Source organism: Dreissena polymorpha, chromosome 16, assembly GCF_020536995.1.
Source record: "Dreissena polymorpha isolate Duluth1 chromosome 16, UMN_Dpol_1.0, whole genome shotgun sequence".
Lineage (NCBI taxonomy): Eukaryota > Metazoa > Mollusca > Bivalvia > Myida > Dreissenidae > Dreissena > Dreissena polymorpha.
This window is the reverse complement of record NC_068370.1, coordinates 31,838,547-31,858,603: the sequence shown is the minus strand read 5'-3', so window position 1 is coordinate 31,858,603 and position 20,057 is coordinate 31,838,547. Positions and strand designations below refer to the sequence as shown.

The following is a 20,057-nucleotide window of genomic DNA, read 5'->3' as shown; positions in this document are numbered from 1 at the left end:
AGGATTCAATGGTAAGCATGCCATTTAGGCAGCATCTTCTGGATATGTCAAAGCTGTTCCTTTGCCATCGTACAACCTTTTCTCCCACGTTGCCCTCACACATGTTCCTGTTTCAGCTTGCATTAGCTCAGGTTTATGACCAATCTGTAAACGATTAAAAGTCAATATTCTGTCTGGTTTTGAAACGTTTTTCAACGTTGGTGTGCAAAAACTAATGCCACTTGTGGAAACATCCTCCACATAGCGCTGTAAAACATGTGGTTGTGTTTGTAGTTACAAAGCTCTCTTTAACAGTTGACAATGTTCGCTGTATTCTTTGGCTTGTTTTTCCTTTGAACACAACTGATTGCAAATTGATTTGATTTCGGTTGATGTATATGGATATGGTTCATCGTTGAGGAACGCGTGTACAAGCCAGTGTATAACAATATCTATATACCGTCGTGTGGGCGAAGTGAAATGAACATATGGGAAAGCATCAAGATAGTAATGCTTGCAATCTTCAGCATCGGACTTGTGTCCGTTACAGCAGATATATCCGGCCCTTTCTTGAATAAAATACCAATCTTGGAGTGTAACATGTTTAATGGGGCGCATGTAGTCGCACATCAGCATATTTCTCGGTATTCTGTGATCTTTTAAAGCTTGCCACATATTTTTTGGAACTGTCACATGTTTTCCCGTTACCGACTGGTTATCCATAGCAAGCAGTGTGTGTAAACCCCGAATGTTGCCTCCTAGGTATCTATCTTGCAGGTTTGCAACAACATCAATAAATACGCCGTTTTTCCGCAGAAATTCGTGCATATTATTTTCATCGGACGGCGGTGGTTGGTATTTTACAGGAATACACTCTGGAAATTGTTTATACAACATTTTTCCGACCGTACTGTTGGTGAGAATCATGAATTCTTCTACCAGATTATGAGCTTCGTTTTCATTATCTTCGGCGCCTCTGTCATTAAATACAGCCTGTGATGCATGCATCGCATTTCCCAATCGCTGTTCACGAAGTGCACAAGCAATTTTATAAATAATCTTCAAATCTTTTTCGATTTTAGTTATTTCATGTTCAGACTCGTTTTTCTTGATTATCGATTGAGCTTGTGAATATGAAAATTGTTTCCTAGATTTTATAACTATTGATCTAAAAATATTTTGAGTTGTGAGTTTTCTTTTTCCATTTTTATCAAAACAGAAAAATACTGATAATGTAAGCCTTCGTTTTCCTTCCAACAGACTTCATTTTTTAGTACTAATTGGTTCAGGCAGCATATGCCTTGGACTGTCAATTTCTGGATAGAAAGTAAACAATCTTTGTTTCGCATCGTTGTCGTATGCATCGTCTTTTATTACATACTCAGTAACATCAGATATGTGTACACCAACATGTAATTCGTCCATCCTACATTCTAAGCTCAGGGCATCGTCAAGATCTTGTGCGCCTGGTGGGTCAATTGTGAATGCGTTACAAAGTTATACTTTTAAACCTCTTTTAGTTTTGAAGATATGCTTCGGGCGAGAAAATCTGACGAAGACGCTGACGCCAGACGGACAATCTGAAATCAGTTGCCCCTCCCTTTCCAACTTCGTTGTGCAGTGGTTATAGTGAATGCCAGTGCAAGTTGACAAGAGACAGAAACTTGAACGCTTACATTTGGGATTAATGTCGACTTTTTTGCACTGTTTGTAAGTGCGTTTAAGCGCCCATATACTGTCAATTGAAGGAATTTATACTATGTACATGTACAGTCGCAAACATGATTACAAAACTAAAATATAGGAGCGTTGTACAAAGATGTTAACATTCGCTTCATTTTTAATAGAATAAATTATCTTACTATCGATACTACTACTACTGCTACTACTACTACTGCTACTACTACTACTACTACTACTACTACTACTACTACTACTACTACTACTACTACTACTACTACTACTACTACTACTACTACTACTACTACTCTACTACTACTACTACTACTACTACTACTACTACTACTACTTCTTCTACTACTACTACTACTGCTACTACTACTACTGCTGCTACTACTACTACTACTACTGCTGCTGCTACTTCTGCTACTATTGCTACTATTGCTACTCCTGCTACTGCTGTTACTCCTGTTACTGCTGCTACTGCTACTACTACTGCTGCTACTGCTGCTGCTGCTGCTACTACTACTATTGCTACTACTACTACTACTACTACTTATAATAATAATAATAATAATAATACTGCTACTGCTGCTGTTGCTTCTACTGCCGATACTGCTGCTACTGCTGCTGCTGCTGCTATTACTACTACTACTACAACTACTACTGATCCTGCTACTACTACAACTACTACTACCACTATCACCAGTCCCACTACCACTACCACTACTACCAGTATCACAAACACTACCGCTACTACTACTACTACTACTACTACTACTACTACTACTACTACTACTACTTCTACTACTACTACTACTACTACTTCTACTACTTCTACTACAACAAATACTACTACTGTTACTTCTGCTACTGCTGCTACTACTGCTGCAGCTGCTGCTACTGCTGCTTCTACGCTGCTGCTGCTGCTACTGCTGCTGCTGTTGCTGCTACTGTTGCTGCTGCTGCTGCTGTTATTGCTGCTACTAGATGCCGCTATTTTTACTTAAGCTGAAAAAGTTACCATAACACCTTGCTTGCAGATGAAAAAATTACTCCAACACCGGTCGACACACGACATTCAAGCGACATTCTCTCGACGCTCTCTCGACGCGCGACAAGTCGGTCGACAGTCAATCTTGACTGTCGACTGATTTGTCGCGCGTCGTATTGAGCGTCGAGAGAATGTCGTGTGTCGACCTAGTGATTTTAGGTCGACAGGCGACATTCTCGCGTTATATCATATTGACTGTCGACTGATTTGTCGAGCGTCGAGAGAATGTCGCGAGAATGTCGAGTGTCGCGCTCGAAGGTCCACACACGACATTCTCGCGACATTCCCTCGACGCTCAATACGACGCGCGACAAATCAGTCGACAGTCAAGATATTCTGCGATTTTTTTTCTAAAACCCAGCGCTATATGCGACACTTTAATATTGATTGTCGACTGATTTGTCGCGCGTCGAGAGAATGTCGCTTGGTTGTCGCGACACTCAACTTGGCCTTATCCGGATTCCGTAGTTTTCTATGCGATAAATACACTTTCAGAGTGTGTATAGACCACAATCTAAATTTAGACAATGTCATTTCACCAAGTTCATCCATTTTTGCTCACGTAAACAAGTCCTACGCTCTATTTATTAAACACAAAAGAAACAGTTACAGTCGATTTGGTTTTAAAATGGCGGATTTTACTCAAACATCCGGGTACTTGAAATCGCTACAACAACAACAATTTGTAAGTGTTTGTCGGTGTATTATTGCAACTATGGTAATTGATTGACACTTATCAAACTTATTAATTCAAAATTTGAAATAAAATTGGGTTGCTTTTTTCAAGTAATTTATTAGTTACAAATATTATAAGTTATTATAACAAATGCACTGAAAATACAGTTTAGCTTAAAGATACTTCTTTAACGAATGGCAAATTCATGCTTTAGAATCGATGATACTCCAGATTATATCAATAAAATATTAGAAGAATATTAAATTACAGGAAATTGCATTTGTTACACCACCGTCTGTCATGATTAAAAAATAAGCCGAAGTGTGCATATACGAATTAATAGATACTGCTCAAACAAAATGAAAAAAACACCATGATAATGTTACAAATATGTGCAGGATACTAAATATGCAAATTCATACTGTAGTAATGCTCCAAAACTTAATACTTGTTTGCCGTTTGAGACTCAGAAATCGAAACCAAATGCTTAATCATTTTACTCACGTCTGTCAGCAAATGCTCGAAAAAGCCATATCCGCTGTTTAGTCATACCCGTTAAAAGATTTTTCATGATGCAAATTAAAGGACATATATATCAAAATATCGAATACATAAAGACGTATTAACGCGTGACTTCACACGCACCTGCAAAGTTTAGACTCCGCCCACTGGTTGGCAAAAAGAGGTGGAATTCATATAAGCGCATATAGAGAAGGTTGACAAAATCATCGTTTTTAATGATAATCATGCACAATCAAATATAATTTTACTAATTATGTCTGAATAAAACATTAGCATGCAAAGAAATGCATTTTTGGAACGATTATATTGTTGTTATTATTTATTTATACTAACAACGAACTCGGGAGTAGAAGAGCTCGGTATATGGTTGCGACAAAAATCTCCATACTTGGCACTTCTTCGCAATATTTTTAGTTTAAAAAATATAAATTTATATTATTTCAGAATAAATTTAATTTAATGAACGAAACCAATTTGTCTGAAAAAAAACTTACCTTGTTACACATTAAATAAATTATCTTGATTAATGTAATTGTTTGATTTATTGGTCACATCAATGTTGAAACTCTTTGTTGCAGCATTTTTATCCCGGGGTTTTATTGCACCTTTGTTTATCACATCCCGTATCTCGTTATGATCGGTTACTGTCCAGACAATTACAAAGAAAACAAGGTGTCATAAACCCAGGGACCCATACTTGGGTCCTTACATAAACCACATGTTACAGACGAGTGTCTGGTCATTAAACACAATTTATGATGCCTCCATGTCATCCCTTGGCATATTAAGCAGCCATTTAAGCCAAATTTTAAAGCCAAAATACTGAATAGTTGCTTCAATAAAATATTTTAACATTTAAAAAAATGAAGACATTTTCGGAAATGGATTAACAGGAACTAGTGTGTATATATTAGCCAGTTAAATCATAATAATACAGTGTTTAATAACTATAAATATATATATAAAAATATTGTGCAATTTTACTGCTACGCAATTGAGGTATTTAACGGATACCGGCAAATGTAAACTCGATCCGCTATTACGTGTAAAGACTGTACGTAACTGCAGCGTACAAAACACCATCATGAAAACAAGCAATCACATTAGAGTAAAAAATACTTGCGTTCAATAAATTAAATATATAGATTTATTGTTCATAAAATGCTAGATTTTCATCACTCCTTATCACTAGTAAAGAAATTTCAATGAACATGCAAAGACAGTTCAATTTGCATAATATGCAGAGTTCTTTTCCGTAGGTATGATACAATTTATTAATATTGTCATTACATGTAAACAAAACGAAAGTTCATTCAATGGAAAAGAAAATTACCACAGCATTAATAAATTGTAATGTATTCCGTTTTGGGGCTTTGCTTTTTAATTGAAATGCACTTTCGATCGCTGATGAAAAATAACACTATCCACACCACTTATAATCAAATTTATATAAAATGTTTTATTATCGTTTAAATATTATTTATTTAAGTCTTACTATCAGAAAGAATAGGGCTATTTTATTGTTTTGTTTTGTGGAATTTTCAGTACTTAGTCTTCCGACCAAGTTTACTCTATGCTTATACTTACTTCGTATTTTTTTGAAGAGGAAATTATATTTGTGAATATACATTTAGTGGTACTAAAATGATATATTTGCACTATTTTTAAGAGTTTTAATGATTATTTTGGATTTGTTATCAATTTATTGACTAAACAAAAGCCCTTTATACATGTTTAACGTTACTGTAACCAGTGTTTTTTGCCAACCAGTCAGTGCGCATGCGCGAAAATTCCCGAATGTAAACAATAACAATTAACTCGTCTACATGAACTTTTAAAACATATATATGAAAATATCGAACATAAATATAAAATTATACAACATATATTTGTTATGCAATACATATATCGGATTTTACCATATATATATATATATCTCAATTTATACAACATATACATGCAATTATACCACACACAAATGGAAATATAGAACATATATATTCAAATATACCACATAAATATGGATTTTACCATATATATATATATATATATCAATTTATACAACATATATATGCAATTATACCACACACAAATGGAAATTTAGAACATATATGTTCAAAAATACCACATAAATATGGAAACATTGAATTTTGCAACGTTTGACACGCCAGAGACGCCGTCAATCAGCTTATTCATTATACGGATGGCGAAAAATTATGTCCCTTGACTATATCTAAAGGTTGAAGGTCGTATAATTTTAAAGCTTAAGTTTTCTCGACTCTAGAGATTTCTTATGAAACATCATTCAGTGGCATAATTAAAAGTAGTCCGTGCAAGCAACAGGTTTATTCAACAAGGTGGGACAAGGGCTAGTTTATTCTATGGGGTGTAATACCGTCAATGTCGCAGTGAAGATGGGGTAAAATTGTGTTTTCTATACCGCAACACTGTGAAAGAGGAATTGTCATGTTTGTTTAATCATTATGATTAGGTGCAATCCAAATGTAAAAATGCATGAGTATACACTTACCTAATATCAACGATTATGTAATAGAAGTGTTGAAAAGAATATGAAAACAAAGAAGCCATTGCAGACACCATTTTCAACAAATTTTGTTTGATAGGCTATATTAGATCACACACATATCGCAATACGCAAGCATGAAGGTCATAATGTATGTAGATAAAATACGGTGATCTATGAGTTTTCATAAACTGAAAAGGAATATATTTTTGATTTCACTCGCCTATTATGCTTAAAAACCGAGTGTTAAAAAGAGAAAGGTTGCATCATGCCATTGTAAACCAATCAATTTTATTAATTCATATAGTAACATACGCATACAAATATTTCCGCCCAATTTCAATACGTCATATAAATTAAATATATAGATTTATTGTTCATAAAATGCTAGATTTTCATCACTCCTTATCACTAGTAAAGAAATTTCAATGTACATGCAAAGACAGTTCAATTTGCATAATATGCAGAGTTCTTTTCCGTAGGTATGATACAATTTATTAATATTGTCATTACATGTAAACAAAACGAAAGTTCATTCAATGGAAAAGAAAATTACCACAGCATTAATAAATTGTAATGTATTCCGTTTTGGGGCTTTGCTTTTTAATTGAAATGCACTTTCGATCGCTGATGAAAAATAACACTATCCACACCACTTATAATCAAATTTATATAAAATGTTTTATTATCGTTTAAATATTATTTATTTAAGTCTTACTATCAGAAAGAATAGGGCTATTTTATTGTTTTGTTTTGTGGAATTTTCAGTACTTAGTCTTCCGACCAAGTTTACTCTATGCTTATACTTACTTCGTATTTTTTTGAAGAGGAAATTATATTTGTGAATATACATTTAGTGGTACTAAAATGATATATTTGCACTATTTTTAAGAGTTTTAATGATTATTTTGGATTTGTTATCAATTTATTGACTAAACAAAAGCCCTTTATACATGTTTAACGTTACTGTAACCAGTGTTTTTTGCCAACCAGTCAGTGCGCATGCGCGAAAATTCCCGAATGTAAACAATAACAATTAACTCGTCTACATGAACTTTTAAAACATATATATGAAAATATCGAACATAAATATAAAATTATACAACATATAATTGTTATGCAATACATATATCGGATTTTACCATATATATATATATATCTCAATTTATACAACATATATATGCAATTATACCACACACAAATGGAAATATAGAACATATATATTCAAATATACCACATAAATATGGATTTTACCATATATATATATATATATATCAATTTATACAACATATATATGCAATTATACCACACACAAATGGAAATTTAGAACATATATGTTCAAAAATACCACATAAATATGGAAACATTGAATTTTGCAACGTTTGACACGCCAGAGACGCCGTCAATCAGCTTATTCATTATACGGATGGCGAAAAATTATGTCCCTTGACTATATCTAAAGGTTGAAGGTCGTATAATTTTAAAGCTTAAGTTTTCTCGACTCTAGAGATTTCTTATGAAACATCATTCAGTGGCATAATTAAAAGTAGTCCGTGCAAGCAACAGGTTTATTCAACAAGGTGGGACAAGGGCTAGTTTATTCTATGGGGTGTAATACCGTCAATGTCGCAGTGAAGATGGGGTAAAATTGTGTTTTCTATACCGCAACACTGTGAAAGAGGAATTGTCATGTTTGTTTAATCATTATGATTAGGTGCAATCCAAATGTAAAAATGCATGAGTATACACTTACCTAATATCAACGATTATGTAATAGAAGTGTTGAAAAGAATATGAAAACAAAGAAGCCATTGCAGACACCATTTTCAACAAATTTTGTTTGATAGGCTATATTAGATCACACACATATCGCAATACGCAAGCATGAAGGTCATAATGTATGTAGATAAAATACGGTGATCTATGAGTTTTCATAAACTGAAAAGGAATATATTTTTGATTTCACTCGCCTATTATGCTTAAAAACCGAGTGTTAAAAAGAGAAAGGTTGCATCATGCCATTGTAAACCAATCAATTTTATTAATTCATATAGTAACATACGCATACAAATATTTCCGCCCAATTTCAATACGTCATAACCCACAGATCATAATCAACTACCTTTGGCATTTTTCAAAGCGATTAATTTCAAGTACTAGTATACCACAATTGGTCGCGTAAAACTATTTAAATTCAACTATTAATAACAAAACGTCAGATAATACTGTTTAAAATAATTTAGATTTGATATGTTATAAAATGCAATGAACTAATTAATATCATTTTCAGACAATTTCAATTAGTATGTGTAATTGTTAACAATATTATAAAAAGAAATACCATGACAAATATTCATAAAAACAACTCATCAACGCGTACACTTACATACCACGTACAGTCGTATACCAAATACAATATAAATAAAACAACACAAATAAACATTTGACAATTATTAATTATCCATTGTCACCTGACAATATTGAAATGTTAGTACCTTATTGTGGTCATAATATACTAAATAGTTTCCCTTTGTAATTCATTGTAAAAGCGACAACTTTAAGCACAAATAAATGCAACATTTTGCACAACGAGACCCCCATAACCTTACCTTTTCTTTAAGGCCATTCTAAGCGGAATCGATTTATTCAATAAAAAAGATATGTCATGTACAAACCAAGGAAAAACTTGACACAAATCAACATCAACTGTTTTTGCAACATTTTTTCCGGCCGTATTCGAGCGGAATGTAACCTTTTTCAATGCAATGTTTTACTACAGTGTCTAAAATCATCATATTTCAGGGATATTTAGTGAAAACCTATTTATACCCTACCACTATCGCCAAAAGAAAAAAAAAACAGAACAATAGTTAAACGTGTAAAACATGCCTTCGAGTCAACTATGCTATTTTTTTTAGAGAGTACAGCCCTACAAGACACGATTTTTTAGTATACTGTAACCTATACTTGTTCGGCAGATTCAACGCAAATCGTATGTAGAGCGAATTACTCAAACAATTTATCAAAACTGAGAGCTTGAAATATCATGGTTATGCATCGTGTGACACAACAACACACAAATAATAAAAGACGAAGACGGATAAACAAATACGTTACTCACACTCTGCATATTATAAGCAACTTAAAATAAATATGTGAAAATGCAAACAACCTCAGAAAACACTTGTCAATGCCACAACTTTCTTCAGGTACCAGCTCCCATGTTAAAATGATCAATTACGGTAGCCTGGTCTCGCAAAAACACCGCCGCGATTTCGAAATCGCGATGTTGGTGTTTCATCGATTGGTCCATCGTATGAGGTGGCCTGCCCGCGTTCATAAATGGTCTCGCCATGTCTTCTGTAATTGTGCGCTTGCTCACGGGCCATTATTTCCCGTCTTGGCAACCGCTTGTTTGGTGGCGGGAATTCCTGCGGAGTTTTAATGCAGCCGTAATGTTCATAGTCTTCAAGGATTGTATTCCAAGTCCTGTCACACCGTAGAAGATGCTTGTTTCCTTAAATCATAAATACTGCATAGTAGTTTGGTATAATATTATTAGTAACATAACTATATCGAATCTGCTTAGAACAAGTGGAAGTAGTTTAATAGATTTCTGGAAAATGGTCGGACCAACTTGGAACAAACTGTAATGTCACTGATTTACTTATTCAATGTACATACTCCCCACTTCAAAGAACGTATTGCTCTTGATACATGTACTCAAAATCTAAATCTGTATTAAATTAAGGCAAGCAACACTTCAAGAAATTCAGGGAAATTTCTCATAACTGCCTGTATAGATTAAAACTACCAAATGTGTTACGTACCAACGATGACGAGACCCTTCCTGGCTCTTGTAATGGCTACGTTGACCTGGTTCTGGTCGGTGATAAAACCCAGATTGTATTTGCACCAGCCCAAGGTGGGGTTCTTCTCAATTTTGTATTCAGGCAGAGATCGTACAGTACTGAAGATCACGTAATCCCACTCTCCACCTGTTGCGCCACACATATTTATTAATTTGAAATTTGCATATTGGCAACCATTTTGGATAACATTCTCGTCTACGAAGTCCTTTTTATTTTTACCGACATTAGATATTGGTTCACAGTTTGTGTTCGAAGTACCGTCACAAAAACATGGGGTTTAAAGATACCATGGCATTCATTAAAGGAGCCTTTTCACAGATTGTGCACGTATTGAAGTTTGTCATTAAATGCTTTATATTGATAAATGTAGACATTGGATCTAAAAAGCTCCGGTAAAAAAAAACAAGATAAAAATTAAAGAAAGAAAAAACACCTCAACGGTGTTCGAACCACTGACCCCTGGTTCCCTGGAGGAAAATTTTACAGCTTAGACCACTCGGCAATCCGTGCTCATACCATGAGTGATTTTTTTATACTTTATATAAGCAATCCTCGTAGTATTACAAAATATAACGACAACCACAGAACTCTCCAACTTATTCAATCGTTTCGCATTGCAACGCTTTATAATTTTCAGGTTTTTAAATCGTCAAAAGATGGACATAATGGAAATTTTAGAGCATGGTAAATTTTCAGTATTACTGTTTCCTCACGAATATCATAACTACAACGAAAGTTTGCTAATCTGAAACAATGTTTTTTTATTTTGTCGACTTACCAAAACGTGAAAAGGCCCTTTTAAGACATTTCTTAAATTGTTCGAAAGTATACATTTTACGTTAAAAACACTTCGTTGTAATCAACTTAAAGAGAATCGCAATTGACGGTTATGAAAACTATGCTAGCTATTCAGCGTTATGAGTAAATCGGTTGTTCATAATCAACTTATAATTAAACGACTTTAACATAAAATAAAACCATAAGCATATTATAATTTTATTCATCCATTCCACCTACACGATTTGAGCCCGATGTAATATTTTGAGTCTTACCTTGACTTGAAACCACTGTGCTCACATATTCATCATTTAAATAATTTTCTCGTAACTTCCTCTTTATTTCCGCACATTGTGCGTTGTATTGCGACAAGATGAAAACACTGGAGGCCTGTGATATCAAATATCCATACAGTTCAACCTGAAATTATCACTAAAAGAATACGTTTCGTATCTACAAAACAACAATACATGCACATGCATTTTAAATATAAGTCATGCTATTGCTTACAAATGCATTTTAAGTATAAGGCATAATAGTGCATGCTACTCATTTAACGTAAAAGCAAACTATTTCATTCATATTATTTATATATAAGCTATACTAGTGCGTGTCTATGCATTTGAACTTAAAGCCATCGTTTTGCAATCATATTCATTTTAAGTATAAGTTAAACACGTTATGCATGCACATTAATTCAATGTAAAGGCCATACCATTGCATGTACATGCATTTAACGTATAGGTCGTTCTATTGAATGTACATTACAGTATAAAGCGAGCTACACATTTAATATACACGCCATACTACTGCATGCGGATTTATTTAAAGTATAAGCCATTATATTTCATGCATATTAATTAAACATGCATTATGTCTAATCTGCCACTTTCTTCTTTAATTACTAGTACTATGCCAGTTAAGTGAAATTACATTGAAGACGCTGATCCAATAGTTGTAAGTGTTATTTTATAACTGAATGATAACACTTATTATCTCCGCCCAATTCCACAATAATCATGTCCCTGACCGAAAACACAATTTAAGCCCCGCCAAAATTTCAGATTAACGTGCTTATTTGTGGAACGTTTTTTTTTAAGAATGTCGCTTAAAAGTCAACAATCAAACATCGATTTAAGTCAGAGGTGTCTAAAGCCTTTATGAATAAGGGATGATTTCAAAGTGTTGACGAGTAAACGCGCAAATAGTACACAGTTGACACAAGTGCAATTGTCCCTGAAATAATTAGGAAACTTCATTGTTAAACCAATCGCTTAAATTCATTTTCAACAATTGTATCAGTTAAATTCAATCAGTAATGTGCATTTTAAATGCATACGTTTTAAGTTTTCACTTAAAATTCCACAAAAATGCTATGTGATAAATATGAGTCAATTATTTTTTGGCTGGCATTTGTGATGTGTTTGCAACCGAGTAACATATTGTACTCATTTGATGAAATATTATAATACAAAATATTCACTAAGATGTTACTAGGCCTGAGGATATCATTATGAAATAAATACATATCATAATTCATATAAGTAACTTAAACAAACAGTACACATTTGATAAAAATTATTTGCGGTTACTTCTGACTGTAAGTGAAAAAGGTATTACAGGAAAAAATGTATAGATATACGTGTTGCACAGTGTTTAAGTTGAGCTAAGCTGATGCAGACATTTCGTTATTAGTAGGGAAAATAACATTTTTGACAAAAACTGTGAAATTAGAGAGGTAATTGAGAAAAAACATTAAGGGCGGACCAAGTGAGCGAGGGCGCACTGGTTTCGGAATGGTGTAATATAATTTCGCGAATGCGGAAGTAAAAGAAGAAACTGTTTTACATTGAGTTCAACTGATATAATCGTCCCTGTTCATCACCCGTCTCTCCTTAGCTATCGCAACCGATTCCCTAAGTTTTCTGAGTGCGGTGTTGTTTTCCCTATCTATCACTTTCACCCCCTCTCAGTCAATGACATGGCTGTGCCTAGCTATATGCTTTGTAACTGCACTAGAGTGTTCTGTTGCTTCTGATTCTCTCCTTCCTGACCGCGTGAAAACTTGTAGGCTGTTTTTGGCATCTAATTTGTGCTCATTTGCGACCTGTTTCTCCTATGTACACAGTTTCACATTTCTTGCACGGGATCTTGTATACACAGCCACACACCTCTTCCGTCAGCGTCTTGTCCTTAGGATGTACGAGAAAGCGTCTGAGAGTGCTGCTGTGTAATCGCATGTTGTGCTATCTGTAGACTCGCGCCAGCGCCTCAGATACATTTTTCACATAGGGAATGACTACCATACCCTTCGACTTATTCTTGGTTTTATCCTTTTCTTTCCTCCTTTTACCCTTCCCCTCCTGCTTTTCTGATATTTTCGATTCAGTGTCTTTAACCACTTTGTTTATTGTCCATTGTGGATACCCACACACTTTCAGTGCTCCCCTGATGTGGTCAAGTTTCCTTTTCTGATCCTCTTTATCAGTCACTATTGTAATGCCTTGCAGTATCTTCTACCATGTTCAGTGTTGTGTAGTTCAAAAGTAAACAATTGTCATTTGTTAATTATTTTAATCACTCATCTATCACTTCTTCATCAGGTTTATACATATAGTTTAAGGACAGCACATATAAGCTGAGATGATGATTTGACATGTGTATTTAAATGATCATTAACCAAAATTTTGCTAAAACTTACTGTCATTGTCCAAACTTGAATGAAGCTAGTCCAACCGTCATCTTGCAATTATTCTTTTGATTATATCCATTTCCAAGTGACTTAACATTGTATAATTATAATAATACAACTACAAGTTACTTAAAGATACTAGTTCATTGTCGTTAAATGTTCAATCGTGTTGTATTATTGTGTAAAAATCGTCATTCCTAAAAAGCACTTTTCAGCAGTTTCAATATTTCGGATATAGTGTACCGTAATATTTCTTCTTTGTCATAAATAAAGCGGCTAAATTATAGGCTAGATACAACTAAATGGTAGCGGTGCATTACACTATAGTAAAACATTTGTCGACCACTCTCAATGTGTGAGATAACGGGTGGTGGGGGTCGAATTGCAGATATTGATCTCTATGGGTAGGTTTCCTATAAACCAATAACTTCGCCGAACCATCCTCCTTTCTCACTATCAAATAGTCCAGAAAGTGTATCTTGTCCTCAGCTTCCTCCTCGTTTGTGAATGTGATACTGCCTGTAGTATCCACTGTGTTCAAGTGCTCAGTCAACCGATTCACATAACCTTTCTTCACTATCTCTAGAATGTCATCCACATATCTCTTCCAAAGTTTAGAGGCGCATATTATGCGAGATGTTGCAATAGCCTGCTGTTCTAGCACCGCCATAAACAGATTCGCTACTATAGGACTCACTGGTGAACCCATTGCCGTACCAAACTTTGGTTGAAAAATTTCCCCGCGAAACTGGAAATATGTGGTGGTAAAGATAAATTTCAAAAGGTCCATAATATCATTCACTTCTAAATTTGTTCTCTTTTTCAATGCAGTGTCAGAAAAGAGCCGTTGTTCAATGATTTCAATAGTTTTGTCTATTGGAGTGTTCGTAAACAGTGACACAACATCATGTAAATTGAAAATGTCATCATCTTCTATCATGATACCCGACATGCATTCACTGAAATGTTTAGAATTTTTGACATGCTGATCGGTCTTACCTACGAGAGGTACCAGAATGTCTGCTACTGCTCTGGATGTGCTGTATCCAATAGATCCCGTGTAGTCCACGATCGGGCGTAGGGGGTGTTCTTTTTGTGTATTTTGGGTGTACAGTACATTTTTAGGACATTTTCATCAGTGGGGTACAGCTCATCGTATTGATCTTTATTCAGCTTGTTTTCACTTTTCAATCTTTGTAATATTGAAACTAATTTGCGTTTGTACTTTGATGTCGGGTCCTTTGGTAATTTTCATGAGTCCGGTCATCACTGAGCATTTCCAACACTTTCTTTTCATAGTCATTTTTATCGAGAACGACTGTGACCCGGCACTTGTCTGCAGGTAGGATCAAAATGTCTATATCCTTACTAAGGTCTTTAAGGGCTTGCTTTTCATCTTTCTTAATATTCGATAGGGGAAACTTAGCACTGTTAATTTTACAAGTTACTTCCAATCGTAACGTGTCTGCTTCATCCTTACTCAAGTTCCACGAGGCCTGTTCCGTTGCAACTACGATGTCAATTATCAGGATGGAATCCGGTGTAATCGCATAATATAAACCTTTATAAAGTACATTACGTTCCGCATCAGTTAATTTACGACTAGTAAGATTTCTTACCCACTTTTATGATGTTTCCCGTTCTCCTTTTGATCAGAAACGGTTTTGTTTTAAATCCGACTTTTTAATTTCTCCTGGTGACGCCATTTTGTTTGTTTATGTGTACTCTCGTGAACTTTCGCAAGGTGTGCGCGTACTATTTCCGAGCGGTCGCTAGGCAACTGAGAAAATAACTCTTTCCAATTCTACTTTCGTTTTATTAAGATGCAATTATTTATTATTTGAAATGTTTATCCTTTCACGTACTAAATCCATTTGAGCACGTTTCACACTGTTTCTCGCTCGTAAGGTATTCACTGAACATTTCACATTCAAACTAGGGGGGGGGGGGGGGGGGTGGGGGGGGGTTATACACTCGTCGCGACACCTCAATGTTAACACGATATGGTTGCGTAATCGAGCAATGTTTTTCACTGTGTTTTGCAAAGTCCCAAGATGTTTGACGAAATCTCGTCCATAATCCGTTCTAAGGTCTCGAAAGAAATTTATCAGGAATGTTTTTGGAAATTATTTAACAGTTTCTATGTATATTCCAAGAAGAGTAAAAGGAAGAGAGAAAAGGATAAAACCAAGAATAAGTCGAAGCGTATGGTAGTCATTCCCTATGTGAAAAATGTATCTGAGGCGCTGGCGCGAGTCTACAGAAAGCACAACATAAGTGTAGCAATGCGACCACACAGCACTCTCAGACGTTTTATCGTACATCCTAAGGACAAGACGCTGACGGAAGAGGTGTGTGGGTGGGTATACAAGATCCCGTGCAAGAATTGTGAAACTGTGTACATAGGAGAAACAGGTCGCAAACTGGGTACTCGGATAAATGAGCACAATAAAGATGCCAAAAACAGCCTGCAAGTTTTCACGCGGTCAGGAAGGAGAAAATCAGAAGCAACAGAACCCACTACTGCAGTTACAAACCATATAGCTAGGCACAACCATGTCATTGACTTGGAGGGGGTGAACGTGATAGATAGGAAAACAACACCGCACTCAGACAACTTAGGGAATCGGTTGCGATAGCTAAGGAGAGACAGGTGATGAACAGGGACGAGGGGGGCTACCAACTGAGCCCCATCTACAGGCCTTTGCTTACTGCTGTGAGCTAGCCCGGCAGTTAACCCGCCCTGTGACGTGCATTTCCCGCAAAGTCACAGTCTGATGAAGATTCACCAATGGTGGATCGAAACTGTCATTGTATGTGACAAGAAATTCTTGGAATGTACATAGAAACTGTTAAGTAATGCTTTATTATGATTTACACAAATTATCATGGCGAGTGGATGCGGTGATGACTGCAAATACAGGTATTGGGCGCGTGGCCAAGTCACTTTAACACAATCAATATATCATAAAAGAACATTTTTCATCATTTTGACAAAACAAAATCTGATATAATATATATATATATATATATATATATAAATACTATCGTCACCTTAGGGCGAAGTGCGCAAAAACACAGCACTTTGGCGATGTTTTTTAACTTCTTTAAACTTAGTTTATATTTAATAACAATCTCATAATTAAATAATTTAAGAGAAAAACATTGTAAAACTATGAAAAAATATTTTAAATTTTGCACAATTATATGTTAAATTTCTAAATTTTCATTTTCGACTTAATTCTATTTCTACCTAATGCCAAAAAACCCATATAGAAATTTCACTTTATCTCTTCAATGCACTTGGGAGAAGGGAACTAAATACCGAAAACATACTAATTTACGCTCTACTTCTCTAAGACTGTTGATAAATTTAGCAAAAATAAATATTTAAATAATAAATAATAAATAAAAATATATTCTGCCGATACACGTCTGTAAACGTAACAGCATAATTTTATTATGCGTTTATGATAATTTTCTTACAATTTAATAATATATTTAATATTTATAATATTTATGTATTATCCGCGTGCTGATTTTTCTCTGATCTAAAAATAGAACACATACACTAAGTAAATGTTAGGAATTAGGGTGCACTCAGATATATACGTTTATTTTTTTAGATTCAATTGCTCTGTTCGATCGCGACCTCGGCGATGCATTAAATTTATCCAAGTATTGTGTGCTTTTTGTTGGTTACTTCAGACGTTTGTGGAACATTCAAGATCTTACATTTATTTCGACTCACCTATGGTCGGTGTTGTGCTAAACCGTTACGACATTGCTTTGCACGAATGAATCAGTGTACGCCTTTTACTTCTGCTTTATTATTTGTTTACAGTTTAGTGCTTGCATTTATTGCGCCAAATTTACCTCACATTTACTTATCACGTGATGCTTCGAATAGCCAATTACCTTTATGGTTAATATTCTTATCAATGTAAGTGTAATTACAAATATTATATAAATTCTAATTTTGATAACTGAATTAGTTCTTTGGTGGATTTTGATTAGCGTCTCTATAATGATGGCCAGCTAATGGTTAAAACAAAAACAAAACGAAATAAACGTAAAAAACGACATTGAATAAAAGTGTGGTCATCTGCTATGAACGTTCATTAAATACATAGCATTGCGAATTTAAAACTATTTGAGAGATCCCGAACCTCACACTTAGCCCAGCGATATAAAACACACATAAGTGTGAATATTCTTTTGTAATACAAATTGAAAGGCAATAAAAGAGAGCATATAAATGATTTAATAACGGCTATATTAATCAATGGTTAGAAGAAACCACAGCAACAGAGTTATAGTTTTCTGAGGCACGATGCAATGAACGAAATAATAAGTATCAATTTTTCTTTTCGTTTGAACAAAAAAACACAAAAAAACGCGTCTGCTAATTTATTTGATGCATTTATTTGGTTTTCACTTACGCCAGTATTGTATCGAAGTATATGACAACGCATTCTCTTACTGTCGTAAAAATAAGACCTCTCGATATAAGATTTAACTATATTTAATAAATGTATACTTTATGATTATACTTTAAGAAGAATAAAAAACAGACAAACAAACATAACAGTGCACTCACACATATTGTGTATTAACTATTATACATAATACGGGTTCGATACATACAATATTCTCATTTGTACAAAATATTTGTTCTGATATCGCATAATTGGTATGCAATTGTCAAAAATTGTACGCCTGAATATTCATATACGGCTATAAACAAGCATGTTGCAATATACATATATTTTGCCATACAAGTTTTATAATTTCGCTTGCATCTTTCTATTTCCATGCATTTGTAGGCATTTGAAGGGAATTTTAAACACAGCACTGACCGCAGTTTTTCTGATATTTTGTGATGCTATGCAATGTAGGACCATAGGCGGATCCCCTAAAATCGCCAAAGTAAAGTCAATTCATTTGATGTTTAACACTTAACTAGATCTTAATCACCTATTTAAACATGTCAAAGCATTCAACATCACTATAATCGTGGCGCTTCCGGGGAGCTTTGCCCCCCTGGACCCCCAAAACGATAAACTATGCACTTTTTGGCATTAAAAGAAGGTACTTTGATGAAAGTATATAAGGCGTGACATGGTCGAGAAGTGGTTGTCAAAGCCTTCAAAATCACTAAAATCGTGGAGCTTAGGGAGGGGGGGGGGCTTTGCCCCCCTGGACACCTATCAGGACTATGCCCTGCACCCACCAGAGGTTCTAGCGGCCCCCCTGGACCACCAGCAAAACTTTGAATATCCCGCCCCCCACCCCAAACCAGAAATCCCGGATCCGCCCCTGTGGACGGGTTGTTGTTTTGAAAATCTTTCTAGGGAAGCATATTTGTTTTAATGTATATACCCTGTATTTTTCGTACCCAAATGTTTTTTCGTACCCAATTTTGTTTTGGCATACTTTGTTTGTACCCTGAAGTTTTGTGTTTTGTTACCGTTTTCTAAATTATGTATCTTGGTGGATTTGAGCAAATAATACAAGTAAATGTCCAGCGTAAAGAAGCCTGTACGTCAGGTATACCCTTAACACAGTATTGAGTCGAGGTACCTGACAGCTTTCATGTTTGTCGTCGGATAATTGACAATCAATTTATATAAAGTAAATAGTCTATAAAATTGATCTTGGCAACAAAAATGTTCACACCTTAAAAAGGCACTTCACCATTTAAACTGATGTTAAATTTAATCCCAATTGCTTAGTTGAAGTAGTTTATTAATGTTTATGTTGAGTCATTTTAATACTGAAATAACTTTGCATAAAAATAAATCAGTTTCGTTAACACATGTTTTCTCTTATAATCACATGTGTAAACACGTATGTCCGAAAAAAGCATTGTCAACAATCTTGTTCATTTTTAGATCTGCTTATTCATTCTTAGAAAGATATTTTATTATTATGTATTTTTATATACATTTCCAGCATTAGGTTGCATTTTCCACAGTGTGCAATTGCTGGAAGAAAAAAAGCAACGTATAAATACAAAGTTTTGTGCTTTCATTTCATTATATTACGGGCTTTTTGCAGCAATATGAAACACGTTTTAGCTTCTGATTATTTCCCGTAAGAATGTATTTTGTTTTCTACGCAAACAGTATTATGTCGAAGTATATGAACGCATTCTCGTTATGGTGTCAGATTAAATATCGTCATATAAAATGTAACGACATATAATAAATGTAGATTTTATGATGATTTTTTATATAAAAATAGAACAAACGTAAAGCATATTCACGCAAAGTGTAAAT

At 34.7% G+C, this 20,057-nt stretch overlaps 1 long non-coding RNA gene across 1 annotated transcript; it reads right to left on the bottom strand.

The window, feature by feature from the left end:
* Positions 1-8,578: 8,578 nt before the first annotated feature.
* Positions 8,579-11,979, bottom strand: LOC127862239 (uncharacterized). The gene is made up of 3 exons (XR_008040514.1): positions 11,360-11,979; positions 10,266-10,433; positions 8,579-9,952 (listed from the first exon to the last, which is right to left on the bottom strand). It is a non-coding gene; the product is annotated as an uncharacterized LOC127862239 (long non-coding RNA).
* Between the last annotated feature and the right edge of the window lie 8,078 nt (positions 11,980-20,057).